The sequence below is a fragment of the Aedes albopictus genome, chromosome 1 (genome assembly GCF_035046485.1).
Source record: "Aedes albopictus strain Foshan chromosome 1, AalbF5, whole genome shotgun sequence".
NCBI lineage: Eukaryota > Metazoa > Arthropoda > Insecta > Diptera > Culicidae > Aedes > Aedes albopictus.
Window position 1 is genome coordinate 114,797,280 of NC_085136.1, and position 23,335 is coordinate 114,820,614.

The window sequence follows — 23,335 nt, forward strand, 5'->3', positions numbered from 1 at the left end:
TGTTGATTATGATTATATTCTAAAAACAAATGCCTAATACTCATTTGCATCAGTTCGTTGCTATTATAGGCAAGAGAAGATGATGAATTCTGGAGATGTTTGGGAGTTAAGGCTAGATTTGAAAAGCGAGTGTCCTCGAAATAGTAGCTTTCCATATCTTTATGTTGGGTTTTACTGAAGATATCAAGATTTATTGCTACAGTTGTTCTCAAGAGTCTAATCTTTGTATAATTTGAATATGCAAATACTCGTCGATCTCGTGCAATCTCAAATAAAGTTGCTTCATGTTTTAGTAGATTTTTAACTGAACGCTAAGTTCATAAACTTGCATAAATATTTTCAATTGGGTTTTTAAATTTAGAATAATATATTGATTTTTTTGATTTTGATACCTAAAATCAATTACAAAGAGATTTTTTGAAATCACCTTTTGACAGCTGGGCAACTGCTTGACAGTTCCGCCCAGTACAAAATGCGACGAGGGGTGATTCGACAAATCGCTCCCATACAAACTTCAAACTGATTTTTAAATAGGTTACCGGGCACCAAAATTCATGAAAATTTGGATTTCGGCTCAGATTGACATGCAGATTCAGAATATGGAATAATCTCAACACCGCACGGAGACAAATTTCGTTCGTTTGAAACTAAAATATTCATGTTTATTCGGTAAATTGATAAAATGTTTAAAACTAAAATTTTAATTTTTAAAACTAACTCAATTACACATTTATTGCGACGAAACCCATTGAGGAGCCCCCCGTTCCGCGCTCGAGATCATAAACAAAACTCACAAGTTCCAGCTGCAACATCAAACAAAATTTCCTCCTGCAAAAAAGGCAAGGTTCACCGAAAGTCTTCACGAAATCCCGTTCTTGTCGGGAGCGTATGTTATCTAATAGATATATACATGATGTTGGCATTGGAAGTACAACACCGGAGGTGGATTTTTCCAGCGAAGGAAATGACTTTATAAGTTCAATGGGAAAACAAATATTTCCGTAGGGCCGACCTGCACAAAAAAAAAACAAAAATATTTACATTTATTTCTAACATAATCTGTCAGAAGATGCATTTTTGTTTCAAACATGGATTTCATTAGCTTCAAATGTGACGTTCGATTTGCTCCAAACAGTTTTATTTTTGTGGCCAGAACAAATTGACAATTTATTTGAATTTGCCTCAAATATTTTTGATTTTAAAATAGATTTTTCTGCGTGCGCTAAAGAAGCCAATTCGGATGAAAGTTTAAAATATATGTACTATCTGAACAAAATGTCATTTACGCTAGCATTTTGACATTTGAGCCAAATATCAATGTTCTATTCTAATTTTCTATTTGTCGGAATTTTGGAGAAGTTCAGAAATCAGAAATTTTCAATATTAGGCCTAAAACAGTAAACATTAAAAATATTATACATAATACATAAGATTAGGAAAAAAAACGTAATAGTATGGTTCATTTTTTCGAAATTTTGATTCTGGGGGCCCATTTTATAGGGTTTGCCCCGGGCCCCCCGAGGCCTAAATCCGGCACTGGTAACCACTATATGGTGGATCTTTTGTTGTGCCTGTCACTGTAGAGGTTTCACTGAGGAACTTTCTAGGAGTTTTCCGAAAAATTACCTTTGGAAGTTCCACCAGTGATTTCTCAGTTCAACTGAATAAATATTTCTCAAGGATAACCACCAGGGATTCGGCTAGTAGTAGTTCCATCAGGAATTACTATAAGTCCAACTCCCACTGTTTTTTTTTCTAGTGAGAATTCCCACAGGAATTCTACTGCGTATTTTTTCTAGATATTCCACAGAAAATTTTTCTAAGTTTGGACATTCGAAAAATCCTCTTGTAGAACCACTGAAAATTCTTCTAGAATTTCTACCAGGAGTTCCACTGGAAATTCCTCTGCAAGTTCCATCTAGATCTCTACAAAGATTTTTACCAAGAATTCCTCTGGAAGTTCCACCGGGAGTTAATTCGGAAAATCCACCGGGGACCAGACATCCAGAATTCCACCGTGAATTCCCTTAGTAATTCCACTATAAATTTCTCTAGCTAGGTCCACCGCGAATCGAATTCCTCAAGAAGTTCCACCACGGACTCCCGCAGGAGCTCCTCTTGAAATTTCACTAGTAGCTACTCTTGAACGCCTCAAGGAGTTCCACCCGTAGTTCCTCTAAGAGATCAACCGGAAATTCCACTAGAATTTCTACCACAAATTCCCACAGGAGTACCGTAAGCTCCTCTAGCAGTTCCATCAGGAATTTCTGTTGAAGATTTACAAAGAATTTATGCAGGAATTCCATCGGGTATTCCCACAGGAACTCTACCAGGAGCCTAACCAGGAACTCCTTTAGCATCGGAAATGGCAACATTTATCTAGGAGTTTCACTGGGAATGCATAATCATAGAATTCCCCTAGGAAGTCCCCCGGAAATTCTTCTAGAAGTTCAACAAGCAATTCTTTAGTGAGTTATACTTGAAAGTTCTGTAAGAGTTCCTCTATGAATACCTGTAGGAATAACACCGGGTAGTACTGCAGGAGTATTACTGGGAACACTTTAGGAGATCCATCAGAAATTCCTCTAATAATTCCACCATTTCCATTCTCTGTAGGGTATTCCACCGCGAAATTCAATCGAGTTGCATCGGGAATTTTACTTGGAGTTCCACCGGTAATTCCCGTAGAAGTAGCACCATACTTTGCTCCACAAGTTTCCAAAAATTACCGGAAGTAATTCACCTAGAAGTTTCACCGAGATTTTTCCTAGGAGTACCTATGTGAATACCTGCAGTAGTTCCCGCGTGAATTCCTACAGTATTACTACTGCAAAGTCCTCTAATAGATTCAACTGGATGTCCCGCAGAAGATCTATCGGAAATTCATCCACGAGTTCCCGAGCAGAAGAAAATATCAAAAGCATAATAAAATATGTTTTTTTTTTACTTAATAACTGTATAATAGAACCAGTAATTTTTATGTTATAAGCATTAAATATTATGTTATAAACTTATCTGTCATAAGCAGTACAATAACAAATATCATAACAAAAAAATGTTCCTGCAAGACTAACTCAATAACATGTTTTGTTAGACCAAGCACAACTTAATAACAGGTAATTTCTGAACTTGTTACTGTTGTGTTATTGTTTATCACATATTTGTACACTCTCTATAGAAGAATAATAACTAAACTTGTTCTGCAATAAAATATATTATTTCAATGTTATCTTGTGGATATATCCCAACAACTTGAACATAACAAAACAAGATTGCCCAACAAAACATGTTATTAAAAAAATATATTTTGATAAGTTAACAATAACACATTATGATATAAAAACAGGTTATGTGATTTTTTTGTTATCAACTTGCTATTTTCCTCTGCTCGGGTTTCACCAAGAATTTCTCTAGAAACTACATCAGAAGAAAAAACCATATTTCCAATGCGAATTTCTTTTGGGATTTGCACAGGGAATTTCTCTGGGACTTATATCGAGAATTTCCGGGTGAATTCCTGTGGGAGCTCTACCGCAAATTCTAGAATTTCCACCATGTGTTCCTCTAGGAGATCCAATGAGGAATCTTCTAGGAGTTTCAAAAGGAAATCTTCAAGGAATTCCACGGGAAACTCCTTTATAAGATTCACCGTGAATTTCTCTGGAAATTCCACCGGAAATTGCTCTAGGACCTCTACCAAGAGCTCCTGTACGAGTTCTTCCGCAAATTTTCGCAGAAGTTGCATTGTGGTAGTAGAGAAAAAAAATCTAGTCGTTTTATTTAGGTTCATGTTTAGAGAATATACATTAAGTTTTCGCCGGCTCAGAACTCTGGCCAAACGGTGCTCATACGTTGGATCTGCGATTACCTTATATTCTATCGTTATAATTCAGTTCAATAACATTAACCAGGATTTTAAGTCATTGCATACTTACGTGCACGATAGGCACAATAATATAATAGGTCAGCGTTTCTCAAACTATGGGTCGCGACCCACTGGTGGGTCGCGAGCTGATTTTTAGTGGGTCGCGAAGGTTTAGACATTATTGTAATAAATATTTTCCTTTACTTCCTTAACTTATGTTAAAAGCATTTACAAAAAAATATAAATGAGATTTCCCTAATTTCCAAACTTTTGTATTATGAGTCGCAGTCCTAGGCCTTTCGAGTATTGAAACTATTCTGCATTCTGAAATCGATTCTGGAACGATGAAATTTATTTATTTTCTGTTCTTGAAAGATGAGTTCAAGTTGGATTGGTGCTTGCAGTTTTACAATGCAAAGTTAAAAATTGAAAAAAAAAAAACAGGATACCGAAAATCAGGCAGACATTTACTGAATTTTGATTACAAACCATTGAAGTCTTGGTTATCAAAACATATGCATATTTTTGAGAACTTCGGTGAAGTTTAGCTTTGAAATTCAGAACATAAGTGACTCTTTAAAAATAAGTAAAAGAAGTGTGCACGAAGGACTTATCTGACCATCCAACAGTACTATAATTCTTGACATACTCACCGTAAATATAGTGTCGCTTTATCAGCCCAATCTATTCAATGAGTTTAAAAGCTATGCACGAGAAAAAACAAGTGATTTAAAATGACAACGCGTTGCGCCCTTATTTGAGAAAAATCTTAACCCTCTAATACCCAAATTTTTGATTTTGATCTTAATATCATTTTTCGTCATCTAAAATCGATTTAAACATGTTTTGGAAGATGATTCTTTTTAATTCTCGATTTCGTGAATTTCAGTTTTTGATTTTTCTAATTTTTATTTTTAAACATCCCCACACTTTTATATTTTTTCTGGAAGCCAATTTGGGGTACGGATTTTTTGAGGTGAAAACATTTTGAGATTTTAAGATTATTGTTGAAATATTTTTATTTTAAATTTTTTTCATAGAAAATTTTATTTTCCGTGTAATTTTAAGGAAAATAATTTTAGAGTGTATTCGATTCCCTTAGCTATTAAACCAGGATAGAATGATTTGGAAAAAAAATTAAATATGTTAATTGTAGCGATTCAATACAAAATAAACAATGACTTCTAAAAGGTAAATAAAACATCAATTTTTCAATGATTTAAAAAAAAAATGTAAATACGTTTTAAAATACACCAAAAACCATTTTGAGATATACAAAACCATCCTAAATATCAGCCAAAAATATAAAAAATTTGATTTTTCTCTAAACAAAAATTACAAAAATGCTCAAACTATACCCCGTTTAAAGGCGGGATTGGGTATTAGAGGGTTAAATAACTGCAGAAATTAAATAAAGTGGTCATCATATCTTCAAATAATTTTGTGGATATTTTATGTTTCCTGCTGGTGGGTCGCCAAGTCCTATTATAATTCAAAGTGGGTCGCAAGATGGAAAAGTTTGAGAACCCCTCATTTGCCGGATAGCCGACCTGATCTATACATAAACAAATTTAGCATTAGCGAAGCCTAACCAATCAAAGACCGCCAGCTAAGAGTTGTGTGCTTAGCTGGTAGCGCAGCCTGGGCACTGTTGTCCTTCTGACTTCAGCTAGATTGAGGAGGTACGTCCCGAGCGTCTATTCACCAAGGAGGTGCGGCTCAAACAGCGTCTGTTCTGGCATCCAGCGGCTGAGTATGAAATGCTGTATTGCGTCAGCTATACCTAAGAAGGCAGCCCCTTCAACGCAATGTAGGCAGCGCGGCCCCGGTAAGGTAGCCTGCTGAAAACCTTCAAACACCCAGAAAAGCAATAGTAGAGTAAACGGATTGATTCAACGGCAACAGACCCGGCAACGAATAAAGGACAACGATTGGAAAGTCGGATCTTGGAACGTGAGAACTTTGAATGAACCCGCACGTGTTGGGCTCCTGGCTCGTGAACTGCAGAATGTCGGCGTTAATGTGGCCGCCATCCAGGAGATACGCTGGCCCAAAACTGGAGAACGCGAATTCCGAGCGGTGGATCCCATCGCCAACACTTCATTCAAGTACCACATCTACTACAGCGGCGGCGATAAGGCAGAACGCGGAGTTGGCTTTATAGTGATCGGGAAGCAGATGAAGCGAGTTATTCGGTGGAAGCCGATGAGCGACCGAATCTGTGTGTTGAGGATGAAGGGCAAGTTCTTCAACTACAGCCTGATCAGCATCTATGCGCCAACGAACGACAAACCCGATGACATGAAGGATGAGTTCTATGAGAGCCTTGATAAGGCCTACGGAGAGTGCCCAAAACAAGATGTCAAAATAGTCATCGGAGATGCAAATGCGCAGATCGGCAGAGAAAGTTTCTTTCGGCCTGTCATTGGAACGGAAAGCCTTCATTCTGTTACCAACGATAATGGTCTGCGCCTTGTGACATTCGCTGCTGCTAGAGGGATGGCAATCGGCAGTACCTACTTCGCACGTAAGAATATCCGAAAACACACCTGGCGACACCCGAGTGGTGACACTTGCTCCCAGATAGACCACGTGCTGGTCGACGGGCGACATTTCTCGGACGTCATAGATGTGAGGTCCTACAGAGGCCCGAACATCGACTCGGATCATTATCTTGTAGCCGCTAAAATTCGGGCGCGATTATCCAGCGTCACGAGTTCAAGAAACAACAGGACGATGCGTTTCAATATCCAGCGCTTGTCAGCCGAAGGGGTTGCTGCACAGTACCATCAGAAGCTAGACGAGAGGATAGGAGAGACCAACGGATCTGGAGATGTCAACAGCTTATGGGGAAGTATCCACGAAGCAGTGACAACAACAGCGCAAGAGGTGATTGGTACCGCTCAGCGACGCCATGTGCAATGACCGGGAAGGAAATTTGCTGACAGACAAAACAATGGTGGCAGCCAGGTGGAAGGAGCACTTCGAAGATTTGTTGAATGGTAGCAGCGAAGGAGCACCCAGGAACAGGATTAACATAATGGATGACAGTCAAGCAGTGGAACCACCAACACTGGATGAGGTTAAAAAGGCCCTTAAGGAGCTGAAAAACAGCAAGGCTGCTGGGAAGGACGAGATCCCGGTCGAACTTCTTAAGCACGGAAGCGAGCAGCTACATCAATCAATCCATCAGATTATTATAAAGATTTGGGAGGATGAAGAATTGCCCACCAGTTGGTTGGATGGCCTCATATGCCCAATCTACAAGAAAGGGCACAGACTGGAGTGTGCCAATTACAGAGGGATTACCCTTTTAAATTCGGCGTATAAGATACTGTCGCGTGTCCTGTTCAACAGACTGCGACCTCTTGAGGAGTCCTTCGTCGGCGAATACCAGGCTGGTTTTCGTGAGGGCCGATCAACGACGGATCAAATGTTTACCCTGCGGATGATCCTAGATAAATTTCGGGAATATAACTTGCAGACTCACCATCTGTTCATTGATTTTAAAGCAGCGTACGATTCAGTGAAAAGAAATGAGCTTTGGCAGATAATGTCAGAACATGGTTTTCCGGCGAAACTAATTAGGCTGATACGGGCAACGCTGGATGGATCAAAATCAAGTATTCGGATCGCGGACGAAGTGTCTACGTCGTTTGTGACCTTGGATGGATTGAAGCAGGAAGATGCTCTTTCAAATTTATTGTTCAACATTGCACTCGAAGGAGCGATTAGGAGGTCAGGCGTGCAGAGGAATGGCTCTATCATCACACGGTCGCACATGCTCCTCGGTTTTGCGGACGATATTGATCTCATCGGCATCGATCGTAGGGCAGTGGAGGAAGCTTATGCTCCTCTGAAGAGAGAGACAGCGAGGATAGGCTTGACGATTAACTCTACCAAGACGAAGTACATGATAGCGGGTAGAGACAGAAGCAGGCCTAGTGGTGTTAGTGCTGAGGTAGTGATTGATGGGGAAGTGTTTGAAGTTGTTGAAGAATTTGTGTATCTTGGAACACTTGTGACATGTGACAATGACGTTTCCCGTGAAGTGAAAAGGCGTATTGCAGCTGCGAATAGAGCCTTTTACGGATTGCGTAGCCAGCTTAGGTCCCGTAACTTGCAAACGCAAACAAAATTCGCTCTGTATAAGACGCTGATTCTTCCGGTTGCCCTCTACGGTCACGAAGCATGGACGTTAAAGGAGGTAGACCGAAAAGCTTTTGGAGTTTTTGAGCGCAAAGTGCTGCGGACAATTCTCGGTGGGAAACAAGAATATGGAGTGTGGCGCAGACGCATGAATCACGAGTTGTACCAAGTGTACGAAGATGCGAATATTGTGAAACGTATAAAATACGGCAGACTTCAGTGGGCTGGACACGTAGTGCGAATGTCGGAAGAAAGAATAGCGAAAACAATATTCAGCAGAGAACCCGGTAGAGGTAGGCGACTTCGTGGGCGGCCGCGAACTCGCTGGCTGCACGCGGTTGAAGAAGATCTACGATCCCTACACGTTCGGGGAAACTGGAGGAACATCGCCCAAGACCGACGAAGATGGTGCTCTACTATACGCTCGGCATTGGAGTAAAGTTACTTTGTAGCCAACAAGGTATCAGGTAACCAATCATGTTTTGTATAAGCATTATCAATTCAATTTGATAGGTTAATAATATAACTCCACGACCACTACAAAATCTATTCACGGCAAGGTAAATAATGTCTGCTTATTAAACAAAAGTTCAATGTACATATAAGCGAAAAAAACGTGCAAAACTAATTAAATTCTGGCATTCACATTATAGCAACACACGCTCTACAGTCTGTCCGATCGTTTCGGATGGATACCTATTACAAGTTTTATTTATGTGTTAAATGTGCTATTTTAACTTGTAAATATTCCCCTAGTTTTAATGCACATTTATAGGGCTCTGGCAGATTAGAGGCTCGCAATCCTATTTCGATTGTCAACATTCAGGCCATTTCGGGCCGTGATTAAGTACTAGAGATGTAAACCTTTCCCTGGCACAGACTTCATGTTGTAGAATTCTAGTGATGAAACCCGAATCGGGATGCCACCTTAGGATTAGAAATTCCTAGACCAAACTCAAGCTATGAAAGCAACTCAATGCTGCGAACAAAAGGAAACCTGCCAGAGAAAATACGATTACAGGATTGACTGATGGACCAACAACATTAATGAAACCTCGTCATCCTGTCATCGGAAATCGTTATCCACTAGGATAACAGGGCAAAATGTATGTTCTGTGTTGTGCATGTCCAAATGTGTTGTCCTAGTTTATTACGCATTTGTAAGGTTCCACTACAATGTGGTATATTTTAATATGCATTTGTAGTGCTTCATTATTTTTCCATAGATTTTTCGTAATATACCGTACATCAGGGTCGCCAGGTCAATTTTTTACAAATCTGGATGATTTAGGAAGTTTTGTCTGGAAAAGTCTGGATCGTGTAAAAAACCCTACAAATTCCGAGAAAAACCTTACAAATCCCGATAACAAATGTCTGGATCTACCAGATTTTTGCAAAATGAGACCTCAAAAATCTGGATAAATCCAGATAAATCTGGAAGGTTGGCAACGCTGCGTACAGTACATCACGACGACGGCTGTCACAAAGGTACCAGAACACCCCTAGAGGAACTCCGGTGGGAACTTTGTAAACCTGAGCGTTCGTTCTCCAGGAGGAGCGACTCCCAACAGCGTCTGACCCTCATGTTAGAGGCTGCTGACCGACGTCTGAGTGCCAGGGAAGGACTCTAAGCTCAACTGCGCACTACTGCTTCCGAAAAATGAGGGGTGCTGTCTAATCTTGCGACACTGCAAGAGAAAATCAGCAACAGAATAATACGATTTAAAATAGGGACTCCTTTGAGAGCTCCACCGTGAATTTCTCTAGGGTTTCTACCGGGATTCTCTCTAGCAGGGATCTCTCTAGAAGAGATCTAGAAGATTTCCTCCGGAAATTCCTTTAGCATTTTCTCAGGAAATGTCATCAGAGGATCGTTCGAAATTGTCTCAGGAGTTCCACTCGGAATCCTCTGTGAAATCCCTTGATAAGTTATCATTTTATTTCCATGAAGAATGACGGAAGCCGGCGGTGGAAAAATTTTCGTCGATACTCCTATGTAGAACTCGTAGTATAACTTCCGGATCTATTCCCGGTGGATCCGCTTAGGATTTTCCCAGACGATCTTCTGGCGGAATTCACGGAATCCACTCCTGGAAGGAATCCGTAAATTACTTTGGCAAAATTTCTTTTTTTACCGGTGGATTTTCATGGATATTATCTGTTTTTTAAATCACCATCTTCTTCTTGAATCTTCTCTTTCGAGAAATATCCTACACACAGAAATGCACGTTCTTTCTCTCATCCATAGATTCTTTTCAAAGCCATGAGCTCTCTTCAGGTAGTCCAGACATATCAGGGAATGAGGTTTTTTTAGAAGAGAAATTGTTTTTCTGTTACATCATTGTCGAAGAGACATTACAATTTGGAATTTATAATCGACGTCGGTGGAGCTGGGAGATTTTAAGAAAAGTTAAAAATCCTTCAAAAATTTATAATTCAAGGATAACATCAAGACTTTGGCACAAATTTCCCAAATGGAGGAGAACGTGTCTCTGGAGCCGACCTATTGAACATCAATACTTAACATTTCAATTGAAACATCTTGTAATATTGTTCAGCAATGCTTCCTGGAGTTGTTTACGAAGTTACAATTTTATCCACCTCAAATTTATCCGATAAATTTCTAAACGAAGTCTTATAACAGTAACACCAGCATAGGTCTGAAGTTCCTTTAAAATTGCTAATTCATTACGTAATTGTGAAATATATGTATTTTTCAGGAATTTCGTATTTTCTTTTGGTTGACCCCAAAATATATCGTAAGATTTATCTCAAGAAGTCTCTCCATTAATGCTGGAAATCCATCAAGAGGCCTTTCAGAAACTATTGTAATAGTTCCTTTAGGCTATATTTTTAAAAATTGCACCAAGACTTTTGTTTTTTTTTTCAAACTTTTTCCAAGAATCACTTTAGCAGCTTCGACAATTTTTTTTTTCATTTATATTTATACAATTTTTAACTTATTGCCAAATCTACCCTTTTGACAATAACTTTTACCCAAATACCCCCAAAAACTCCCCGAAAGGATATTTGCGAATATGTATGTTAAAAAATACTTCTGAGTTCTGAACAAAATGAATAAAATAATAATCACAATGAATCACAAACATGTTTTTTATTTTCTTCTACAGCATCATAATGTCTCACACTTCGTCAGATTGATCCATCTGAAAGCAGATAACTCATTATCGAACTCTTCCACCCGATAGCTTCTTGTTTGACCCCATTTATCGCCACGACTAATTACCGCAAGGCGTTGATATTCACCCTTCTTTTTTCGGCGAAAAATTTCTGGTGGCTGAACGCGGTCGAAATTAATTTATAGTGTCAACAATAAAACAAACAACATCCTGCCTGGCGCGACTGGTGTCCCTTCCCATGCTCCCAACCATACACATTTCACTGAACATTTTTGCACCGTTGAAAAAGCCGCGATGATAACAGTTTCACGTTTAACACAATATTTTCTGTAATAATCTTCTTCTATACCAGTTGTATCACGTGCGATAGCTTCATCAAACACTTATCATTCGAGGTTCCACTTTTCAAATCGCAAAAAGATAACTGCTCAGAATTATTAATCCTTCAACGAGTTATTTTTCCGGTCCGTTAGATCCTTTCATGTACACACAATGTGCTTTCAAGTCACACATGAAGCCACAGCGCCCGAGGAAATCTTGAATGTTCATCAACGCATCACGGAGCCAGCAACAAGTACCACTGACTGACTGCACTTCTTCTCACGCTAATGGCCAGGAAACTCACAAACTCACTCACTTGGCTAGGTTTAACTTTTCTTTACATTGGATACCTTAACACCGTTTGGCAATGGAGAGCCTGGTAAGACTGGTTGGCAGACATCAACCCCTTGCTGAAGAACGTTGAATGGCGCTGGTCGATGGGAGCTTTTCCGTTTTTATATTACACCACGCCGCGGGAATGCTGTAGCAGTCGGAAAACATAAGGACGAGTTTCCATTCCGGCCGTGGTGCGGCGCTAGTAGTTAGCAGTCTACTGACTTCCTGATAATAACAGAGAGTGTGAAAGCCTGTTGCTCCAACATGTGCTTTCTCGTGCCTTGAGAGGGTGGTGGGTTTGACTCCCAGCACGATTGGGGTACGACCGCAGTTCGGTGAAAGCGTTCGTGGAAAATTGACGACGAGTGGAAGGCGACATGATTTTCGCGCGCTTTTTCCTTTACTAGAAGAGGAACGTTAAACTGTCGATCATTTGAATAAATTTGCAAAAAAAAAAAGATTCTATCGTGCGCTTGAAATGTGAAATTATCAAATAAAAGTCAAAAGTGAATTATCGATAGAAGACGCGAAGGAGCAAATCGCAAGTCACGTAAACCTACTTACATACTTACAGTCCTAAGCACCCACGGTGCAGCAGAGGACCGAACTCAAAGATCTCGATTCTGGGCGATTGCCCACCATCGCCTTGACCTGTGGCCAGGTCAAATACAGGGGGTGGCCAAATTGTTTGGGATAGGCAACTTTTTTTCTCTCATAAAAAAGTTCAACATGCTGTAACTTTTCATAGAGTGCATTAAAAATTCTCAAATTTTGACTGATTCTCACCCTATTATATGTGCAAAATAGGTACAAATTTGAGCTCAATTGGTTAATCTTTCGCGTAGCTAGAACCGGTCTCGTAAAATACTATTTTTTAGACAACTAATTTTTGAGCTGTCATTTCTCGGAGACCAGTAAACCAAATTGAATGACATTTTGAACGTTTAGCAACAATGTGTGAATTATGATTTTCAAATAGCTCAACGTACATATGTACAGATGAGTAAATTTTTGGTTAAATTTAGAAAAAATCCACAGCTCAGGTGATATTTGAACTCACGACCCTTAATCGCTAGACAAGTGCTTTACCAACTAAGCTATCGAGCCAAATAATGACACGGCAACTTAGTTGTCATAATGTAATTCAAATCTCATCGATCTACGTAGTTATTCGTCGTATCAAACAGAATGCGAACGACGCGTTTGATCACCTTCCAGGTAGCAATTGTTCTTCCTCTACAACTTGTTGGGGAAGCGGTGCCTGTACGATTGGCAAACAGTTTCAAACAATAAATAAATCACTTTTGCTCGTCGTACATATATACAACAGAGATGGTTATATTTGCGGTTTAGGGGAAGATGATATAGATCGATGAGATTTGAATTACCTTATGACAACTAAGTTGCCGTGTCATTAATTGGCTCGGTAGCTTAGTTGGTAAAGCACTTGTCTAGCGAATAAGGGTCGTGAGTTCAAATATCACCTGAGCTGTGGGTTTTTTCTCAATTTAACCAATAATTTACCCATCCGTACATATGTACGTTGAGTTATTTGAAAATCATAATTGACCACACGGATTGGTATTACCGAAAATTTGCACTTTGAGTGAGTGCTTGAAAATTCTTCAAAACATAGAGAGACAAACCAGCCAAGGGCTGAAAGTCTCTTAAATAAAGACAAACCAATCAAATCAAAACATAGGTACCTACTTTTCAAACGTTGAAAAAAGTTATGATTATTTGACATTTTCACCCATATAGAGGAAAATAAGTTAAATTTACAATACCGCACGAAACATACTAAATGTGTTCTTCCGTTAATCTAAATGGACTCTAATACTTCTTATTATAGATATCTTGTGAACAGAAGTAGAAAATCTTTGAATATAAAAAAAAAATAATGACATAGATGTGAAAAAATTACATTTTTTCGAAAAAGATCAAAAAGAGTCAACCCATCATAACTTATTTCAATGTTTGAAAAGTACCTGTGTTTTGAAGAATTTTTAAGCATTAATATATTGTTGGTAATCGTTCAAATTTTTTTTATTCAATTCGGTTCACAAGTCTCCGAGATATGACAGTTCAAAAATGAGTTGTCTAAATAAAAGTGTTTTACGAGAACGGTTCCAGCTTCGCGAAAGATTAACCAATCGAGCTCAAATTTGTACCAATATGTACATATAGTAGGTTGACAAACAGTCAAAATTTGAGAATTTTTGATGCACTCTATGAAAAGTTACAGCATTTTGATTTTTTTTTGTGAGAAAAAAAAAATTGCCTATCCCAAACAATTTGGGCACCCCCTGTAGTTTCGACTGTAGTATTCAACATTTCTCAAATTAAATCAAATAAACTCACTACTAGACTCACTATGTTTAACATAACCAAACGTTAAAATACGGTAGAAGTTATATTTTACACAAATAATGATTTCTAATAAAGTAATTGAGTTTTCCCTTCAGTACCCCACAAACTCTCTATACGTACTCACCATACGTAAACATTCCAGAAAGAAAATCGTGTTAAGTGTTTTAATTTGTACCCTTTTGAGCTCAACTATAAGGTCGTCTTTAGGGTCTAGTACCGCCTTCTCGAAGGTACGTGATTGCCCAGCAGTAAGGGAGGTGAAAGTTGCTGCGGTGAGCGAAATTATCTGAGGATGGCTGAAAAGAAATAGTAAGCCGAAACGTCACAACGTTAAATCAGTAGTTTGTATTGACTCGCCGAGAAACATCAATAAAACAGTTAAATATCGGTTAACGGTGATTAACACATCCAATTTATTTTGAATTACGTACAAAAATCTGAAAACGCTAGGGGGAAGAACATTCCTGGTAGAAATTCCTGGAGGAATCCCGGGAGAATTTACTGGAGAAATTCTGAGAGACAAATCTGATAGAATTCTGAGAGAATCTCAGCTGAAAGCTTGGTAGGAATCCCTGAAATAATCACAGAAGAAATCCCAGGAGGAATTGCTGTATACATCCCCAGAGAGGATCCCGACTCGAAGCAAGAATTTCATTTGATTCTCTAAACATGTTTCAACAGAACACTTTGAAAGTATACTTAAACGAATCTGTGAAGTAATTCCATCAGAAATCCATGAAGCAAATTTTGGTTAAAATTTCTGAAAGAATCCTTTCAGGATTTTCTAAATCAATTCTGGCAGAAATCCCTGAAGTTATTCCTGAAGGAATCCTGTAAAGAAAACCTGATGGAATCCTGGAGAGATCATGACAGAAATGCCGGTCAGAAACTGAGCAGGTATTCCCGCAAGAATCATAGAAGGGGTTTCTATGATCTAGGATTGCCTGAAAAAAATCGCGAAAGAAATCTATATTTTTTTATAGATTTTTTTATACTTTTTTTTTGGAATAATACTTTAAGGAATCACAGCAAGAATTCTGGAAGGAATCTTTGAAGGAATTCCAGCACAAATTCCTGATGGAATGCTGAAAAGAATAACTAAAAGAATCCTTTCAGGATTTTCCAAAGCAACCCCTGCAAAAATACCCTCTAGTCTATATTGTGGTTATTCGTACCGTGCACCCTACTCTCTACCCTAATCTTTTTCATACACTCATCCCTACTCTCTATCTCTCTATCCTACCCTCTACCCTACCGTCTACCCTATCCTCTACCTTAACCTTCTACTCCACTCCTTCTACTCTACCCTTCACCCAAACCTTATACTCGACCGTCTGCTCTACCGTTTACCCTACCCGCTGCCCTACCATCTACCATGGCCCCTTCACCCTTTTTCTCATAAAGCCCGATCGATAGATATCCATATTGCATGGTATCATAGCTCAAACTACCATACTGTGGCCGCAATCTTGGATGTTGTCCGCCATCTTGGATTTTGAAATGGCGTTAAATATCGATTTTTGACTTCTACTCATCAAGCCCGCTCGATAGATACCCGTATTGCATGGTATTATAGATCAAACTACCATTCGATCTCCGCCATCTTGAATATGGTCCGCCATCTTGAATTTCAAAATGGCATCGGATATTCATTTTTTAGTTCTACTTATAAAGCCTGATCGATAGATACCCATATTGCATAGTATCCGAAGCAGCATTTCTGTTAAAAAGCATATATTCTGGAGTTTTAACCGCTATCTTGGAACATGAGCCACCATCTTCAATTCCAATACCCCTGCTACCACTTTCACATTCTAAGGAATGTGTATGCCAAATTTGATTGAATTTTCTTGACGCATTCCAGAGTTATGCCTATGTTCCGGCATACATATATATAGATACATATATATACATATATGTAATCTTTGCAGCATCGTTTACGCCACCTAGTGAACCAGTCACAAACTATATTGTCCACTTTTAGCAAGGTATGGGTTTGAAGAACATCTTCTCAGAAGAAAGTATTCTAAAAATTTGCGTAATTCTAGAGATATGCACATCGAAAGGACTGTCCTATTTATAGGACACTGGGCGGATATGGGTTAAGTTTACATAAAGATGAGATAAAAAAATTCTCACGATCACTATCATAAGAAATTGACTGCAATAGTTGATTTCTCATCATCGACTTTCTCATCTGTAAATGTAATACAAAAATTAGCGAAAGAGAAAATTGATGATTCATATTCGGTTACTTTTGCAATTATAGACGCTACAGTCAAAACCATTCTCTAGCAGATTATCATGAGATCATCCAAAAACGGATTTTAGAAATAATGCAATTAAGAGAAAATTAATAAAAAAAAAACAATCACTAAAGTTATGCCCTTATTATATTAAAATTTAAAAAAACGTTCTAGCAATTTGAAGTCTGGTCATTGGAACTTTGGTCTGTCCTTTTTTTGTTTTCTTTCTACTGTTTTAGACAAATTCTGCATAAGACTCTTGTTAAGAACTACACACCTAGAAAATATCATGTAATTTTAAGTGCCCTGAACCTGACATATACGAGCATCTTCAAAAACACAAATTTAGAGGTTATAACATGTAAATTTACGTCTTTCAAGACACCCCCCCAAAACAAAACTTATTTTTTATTAGCGTCTTGCAATCGCTAGAACCGATTTGACAGATAAAACATAGAAAAGTAAAATTTTGTCATGCATGGGATTCGAACACCGGATCTGCTGATCGTGACCCACATCTCTTACCTCTCGGCTATTTCACCGAGTTAGAAGATGGCTGATGATCGTGATACTGATTCTACGTTTCTGGTGAAACGGATTTGTTGACATCTAACGCAACCAGCCAGCACTTACATGATGCGCGTAAAATTGAGTCCAATTTGTGATTCAGTCTTGAAAACGTTTACGTTTTTGGTGATTCCGTTTCGTGGAAATTTCAGAATTTCTAAGTGTGTACTCTGAAGAAAAGAAGAAATGGAATTTCAGGGAGTCCATTCAAATAAGAAAGTCTCAGAACTATTTTTTTTTTATTTTCATTAGATTGAATTTTTTGTTCATAATTTACAGAAGTTTCTTCAGAGATTTTTCCAGAAGGATTCAGGGATGTCTTCTAGAGATACATACATCAGAGATTCATTCATAAGATCCTTCAGGGATTCCGTTGGAGGTCCTTCAGAGATTAGTCTGAGAGTTCCTTCAGGAATTCCTACAGGAGTTGCTTTGGGAACTCGTCCAGGCGTTTCCTCAGAGATTCCTCTAGGAGATCCTTCAGAAATTCCTCTAGAATTCCAACAAGGGATTTCTGTGGGGATCGCTCAAAGAGATCTTTCAGGAATCACTCTGGGAGTTTGACCGAGGGTTCCTACAGGCATTTTTTATAACTTTCCTCCTGTAATTTCTTAAAGAATGCCTAAGAGGAAATTTTCAAGAGATCATTTTAGGAGTTCTTTCAAGGATTTCTCCAGAAGTTCCTTCGGTTATCTCTCCAGGAGTTCGTTCAGGGATCTTCCCAATAGCTCCAGGAGGATTCAGGGATGCCTTCAGGAGTTTCCTAAACTATTTCAACAGGTATCTTTCCAGAAGTCTCTTCAGAGATTCTGTGTGGAGGATTCGTAAATGAGGCATCCAAGCATGAGGAGATCCACTAAAATTCCGTAAGAATTTTCTTCAGAAATTCCTGCAAGAGATCTTCAGAAATTAGTCTAGGAGTTCCTGCAGGGATCCCTTCTAAAGTTTCTTCAGAAGTTCCTACAGGAGTTCTTACAGAAAATAGTCTAGGAGTTTGAGCGATTCCTGCATATGTTAAGAGATTCCTCCTGAATTACTTCAGGGATTCCTACATAAGTCCCTTAAGATATAAAAGGATATCCTATATAAGAGCTCCTTTTAAGATTCCTTGAGGATATCCTAAAGGGATTCCTCGAGAAGTTTCTTTTGGGATTCTTTCAGAAGTTCTTCCAGGGATCGCTCCTGGGGAACTTCACATTGAAGATTGAGATTGATATTTTTCCAAAAGGACGCATTTTTCCAAGAGGATGCCTCCAGGAATTACATCCCGAGCAGATGAGAATAGCAAATTAATAACTGTGAAATAACATAACCTGTTTTTATATCTTGTTTTGTTATTATTATCTTATCAAGACATTGCTTCTCCATAACATCTTTTGTTGGACAATCTTATTTTGTTATGGTCACGGTATTGGTATGCATTAATCGAATAACATATGAATAATAAGGGGATTCACTTAACAGCGTAAACTGATTAAACTGACTCACTTGAAGTGCAAATTTTCGGTAATACCAATCCGTGTGGTCAAATTATGAAATTCAAATAACTCAACGTACATATGTACAGATGGGTAAATTATTGGTCAAATTGGGAAAAAATCCACAGCTCAGGTGAGATTTGAACTCACGACCCTTATTCGCTAGACAAGTGCTTTACCAACTAAGCTACCGAGCCAATTAATGACCCGGCAACTTAGTTGTCATAAGGTTCAATTCTAATCTCATCGATCTATATCATCTTCCCCTAAACCGCAAATATAACCATCTCTGTTGTACATATGTACGAAGAGCGAAAGCGATTTGTTTATTGTTTGAAACTGTTTGCCTATCGTACAGGCAACGCTTCCTCAACCACTTGTAGAGGAAGAACAATGCTACCTGGAAGGCGATCAAACGCGTCGTTCGCATTCTATTTGATACGACGGGTAACTACGTAGAGGTAGATGCTCGAAAACGACTCACTTGAAGTGCAAATTTTCGGTAATACCAATCCGTGTGGTCAAATTATGAAATTCAAATAACTCAACGTACATATGTACAGATGGGTAAATTATTGGTCAAATTGGGAAAAAATCCACAGCTCAGGTGAGATTTGAACTCACGACCCTTATTCGCTAGACAAGTGCTTTACCAACTAAGCTACCGAGCCAATTAATGACCCGGCAACTTAGTTGTCATAAGGTTCAATTCTAATCTCATCGATCTATATCATCTTCCCCTAAACCGCAAATATAACCATCTCTGTTGTACATATGTACGAAGAGCGAAAGCGATTTGTTTATTGTTTGAAACTGTTTGCCTATCGTACAGGCAACGCTTCCTCAACCACTTGTAGAGGAAGAACAATGCTACCTGGAAGGCGATCAAACGCGTCGTTCGCATTCTATTTGATACGACGGGTAACTACGTAGAGGTAGATGCTCGAAAACGACTCACTTGAAGTGCAAATTTTCGGTAATACCAATCCGTGTGGTCAAATTATGAAATTCAAATAACTCAACGTACATATGTACAGATGGGTAAATTATTGGTCAAATTGGGAAAAAATCCACAGCTCAGGTGAGATTTGAATTGGCTCGGTAGCTTAGTTGGTAAAGCACTTGTCTAGCGAATAAGGGTCGTGAGTTCAAATCTCACCTGAGCTGTGGATTTTTTCCCAATTTGACCAATAATTTACCCATCTGTACATATGTACGTTGAGTTATTTGAATTTCATAATTTGACCACACGGATTGGTATTACCGAAAATTTGCACTTCAAGTGAGTCGTTTTCGAGCATCTACCTCTACGTAGTTACCCGTCGTATCAAATAGAATGCGAACGACGCGTTTGATCGCCTTCCAGGTAGCATTGTTCTTCCTCTACAAGTGGTTGAGGAAGCGTTGCCTGTACGATAGGCAAACAGTTTCAAACAATAAACAAATCGCTTTCGCTCTTCGTACATATGTACAACAGAGATGGTTATATTTGCGGTTTAGGGGAAGATGATATAGATCGATGAGATTAGAATTGAACCTTATGACAACTAAGTTGCCGGGTCATTAATTGGCTCGGTAGCTTAGTTGGTAAAGCACTTGTCTAGCGAATAAGGGTCGTGAGTTCAAATCTCACCTGAGCTGTGGATTTTTTCCCAATTTGACCAATAATTTACCCATCTGTACATATGTACGTTGAGTTATTTGAATTTCATGATTAAACTGCTTAAACGTCGCGATCACCAAGGCAATCTTTGATTATTTCTTTCGCAAAATCATGCAACATTTCAAATAAGCAGAAAATCATGGCTTACGCAGCAATTCAATCTGTTTAGTGAGTACATACCCCTTATATGTTTTGTTGTAAAACAAATTTAGTTATTACTGTACCATTGAAAGTGTACGAATAATTGATAACCAATAGCACAACAATAACTTGTTTTGATATCAAAACTAAATCATTCGAGATTTACATTGTTTCAAACAATCTGTGAAGAGGAGCTTGCGCATATTCTCTCATCAGTTACACTTTCTCTTTTTTGAGGCATTGCATCCTAACTGTAACAGAGCCGACTTCTCAGCTTAGTATGTTATAAGAACCTTGACAATTACCGTCAAGGCGCCATTCACCGTGTGCTTGCCAATATTTTTTCATTATTTCCATATTACGATTGAATGGTATGACAGTTTCCCTTCAATTTCACCAATACAACGTTGTATTGGTGAAATTGAAGGGAAACTGTCATACCATTCAATCGTAATATGGAAATAATAAAAAAAAAAATATTCGCAGGCACACGGTGAATGGCGCCTTGGCGGTATTACCTGTTTTTATTTGTTCATTTTTTGTTTCAGTTACGAATACAGATAGTAGAGTAAACATAAATCAGCGAAGATGAATCCAAGCGAGCTTTTCCCAAAAGAACATAATGTCACGATCGCCAATGAGCCATTGTAGGAGACGTTTGACCAATTGGAAGAATTCCAGAAGGAATTTATTAATAGTTTTCGTGGCAAAATCTCACAAATCTCAGAATAATCTTCTGAAGGAACTCCAAAAATATTTTGGGTGAACTTTTTTTTAAATAGCATCCATGAGCTTTGAAACATTGTTTTCTGGAAATCGGGGTCTTTAAGGATAATCAAAACCGTATAATCTGGATTTCCACCCGAAAATTAGACGAAATTTAATAGGTAACTAATTTTGTTTTTGGATTATTATCAATAACGTTTAAAGGCCAAAATTTGTTATTAAAATATTTTCCATATTTATTTTTATTAACTTGTTATTGAACCAACAAAACATGTTATTGAATTGGTCTTCCGGGAACATTTTTTGTTATGATATTTGTTATTTTGCCGCTTATGACAGGCAAGTTTATAACATAATATGTTATGGTAATAACATAAAAACAACTGATTATATTATTCAGTTATTTTGCAAAAATAACGCATGTTATTATGCTGTTGTTATTCCCTTCTGCTCGGGATCACAGACTTCTCCAGAAGCATATTCAGCTTATTGTGGACTTCCTTCTAAGATTCCTCCTGGAATTCTTTCGGGAATTTTTCATATAATTTGTTCGGAGATTCTTCCCAGAATTCTTCCGTTTACCCTATTTAATTACCATTGAAAAATCTTCCTGGAATTCCTATGGGGATCCCTCCCGAGCAAAGTCCAACAACAAAATTACAGCAAATCGAAAACATGATTTGTATTCAGCAACAAATTGATATCACATTTTGATATCATTTTATCGATACTTAGTTTGATTTCAAATTTTGCTTTCGGTTTGCTGTCATTTTAAAATCATGTGAATATTTAGTGTTACAATAGTTTTTAAATCTTTTAGTAAACTATATAAAGTAATTCTAGGTATATATCATTAGTGCAATAGTATTATTGCATTTAGAATTTGATATCAACCGAAAAATTCTACATTTAACGATTTTTCAATTTTCTTGTACTGATAACAAAAACAGTTATCAATTTGCTATCATCGATGGCAGGAATTGTTTTCAATTTGCTGTCACAGGAACATTTTTCTGCTCTCATTTTTGATGTTTTAACCGTTAAAACGACCAAAACGATAACAACCTGAGTTATCAAAATATGCAATATCACAACATCAAAATTAGTTTTCAATTTGATATCAGACTTTGCTGCTAGACTTCCTTCATGGATTCTTCCTAAAATTCTTTCTGGAATTCCTCTTGATATTTCGTCGTGCATTTCTCCTGGAATTCTTTCTGAAATTCCTTATAGAATTCATCCAGGATTCCTCCTGGAATTCCTTTGGGATTTCCTGCATAAATTTCTTCGGTGATTTCTCCTAGAATTCCTTCGGAAATTCCTCCTGGAACTCAGGGATTCTATCTTCTTGAGTTTCGACGAGGATTCTTTCTGAACTTGCTACGGGGATTCCTCTTGGAATTTCTTCGGGGTTTTCTTTTGAAAAACTATTGAGAATTCCGCTTGGAATTTCTTCGGAGATTCCTTCGATGTTTCCCCCTAGAATTTCTCTTGTTATTTCTTCGGAGATTTCTCCTAGGCTTTCTGAGGAAATTCCTCCTGGAATTCCTTCGGGGATTCCTCCTGGAATTCCTTCTGAGATTCTTTCTGGACTTCCTTCGAGGAATACTCCTAAAACTCCTTCGGGGATTCCTCCTGATATTCCCTCGGAGATTCCTTCTGGAAATTATTCGGGATTTCCTCTTGGAATTCCTTTGATGATTCCTTCGGGATACCTCACAGAAATCCTCCGGGGGTTCCTTTTTTCATTCCTCCGGGGATACCTTCATAAAATTCCTCCGGGGATTCTTCCTAGAATTCCTTCAAGAATTTGTCCTGGAGTTCTATCCTCTTGGAATTCCTTCGGAAATTCCTCCTAGAGTTCATTAGAGGATTCCTTCTAGAATTCCTTATGGGATTTCTCCTGTGGCGTTCTTCCTTCGAGGATTTCTCCTAAAATTCCTTAGATGACTTCTTCTGATATTCCGTCGGGGATTCCTCTAGAACTGCTTCGGGATCCCCTCTTGGATTTCCTTTGGTGATTCCTCCTGGCTCCTCCTGGAAGTCCTTTGGGGATCCTTCACGAAATTCCTCCGGGAATTCCTCTTAGAATTCTTTCGGGGATCCTGCCTAGAAGTCCTTCTGGGATTCCTGCTAAAATTCCTTCTAGGAGTCCTCGTGGATTTCGTTCGGCAATTCCTCTCAGGGATTTTTCCTTGAAAGATTCCTCCTGGATATATTTCGTTGATTCCTCCTAGAAATCCTCAAGGGATTCCTTCACGAATTTCTTCGAGTCTTCCTTCTGGAATTTCTTCAGGGGTTTTTGCTGTAATTCTCTTGGGATTCGTGCTTGA

The 23,335-nt window shown here is 38.4% G+C and overlaps 1 protein-coding gene and 2 non-coding genes across 3 annotated transcripts in view; 1 reads left to right on the top strand and 2 right to left on the bottom strand.

Moving 5' to 3' along the window:
* LOC115256083 (DNA ligase 4-like) overlaps positions 1-23,335 on the top strand; it is a 260,381-nt gene that overhangs the window by 122,162 nt on the left and 114,884 nt on the right. The gene's annotated exons all lie outside the window — the stretch shown is intronic.
* Positions 18,598-18,669, bottom strand: Trnaa-agc (transfer RNA alanine (anticodon AGC)). Its single transcript has one exon. It is a non-coding gene; the product is annotated as a tRNA-Ala (tRNA).
* Trnaa-agc (transfer RNA alanine (anticodon AGC)) lies at positions 19,072-19,143 on the bottom strand. Its single transcript has one exon. It is a non-coding gene; the product is annotated as a tRNA-Ala (tRNA).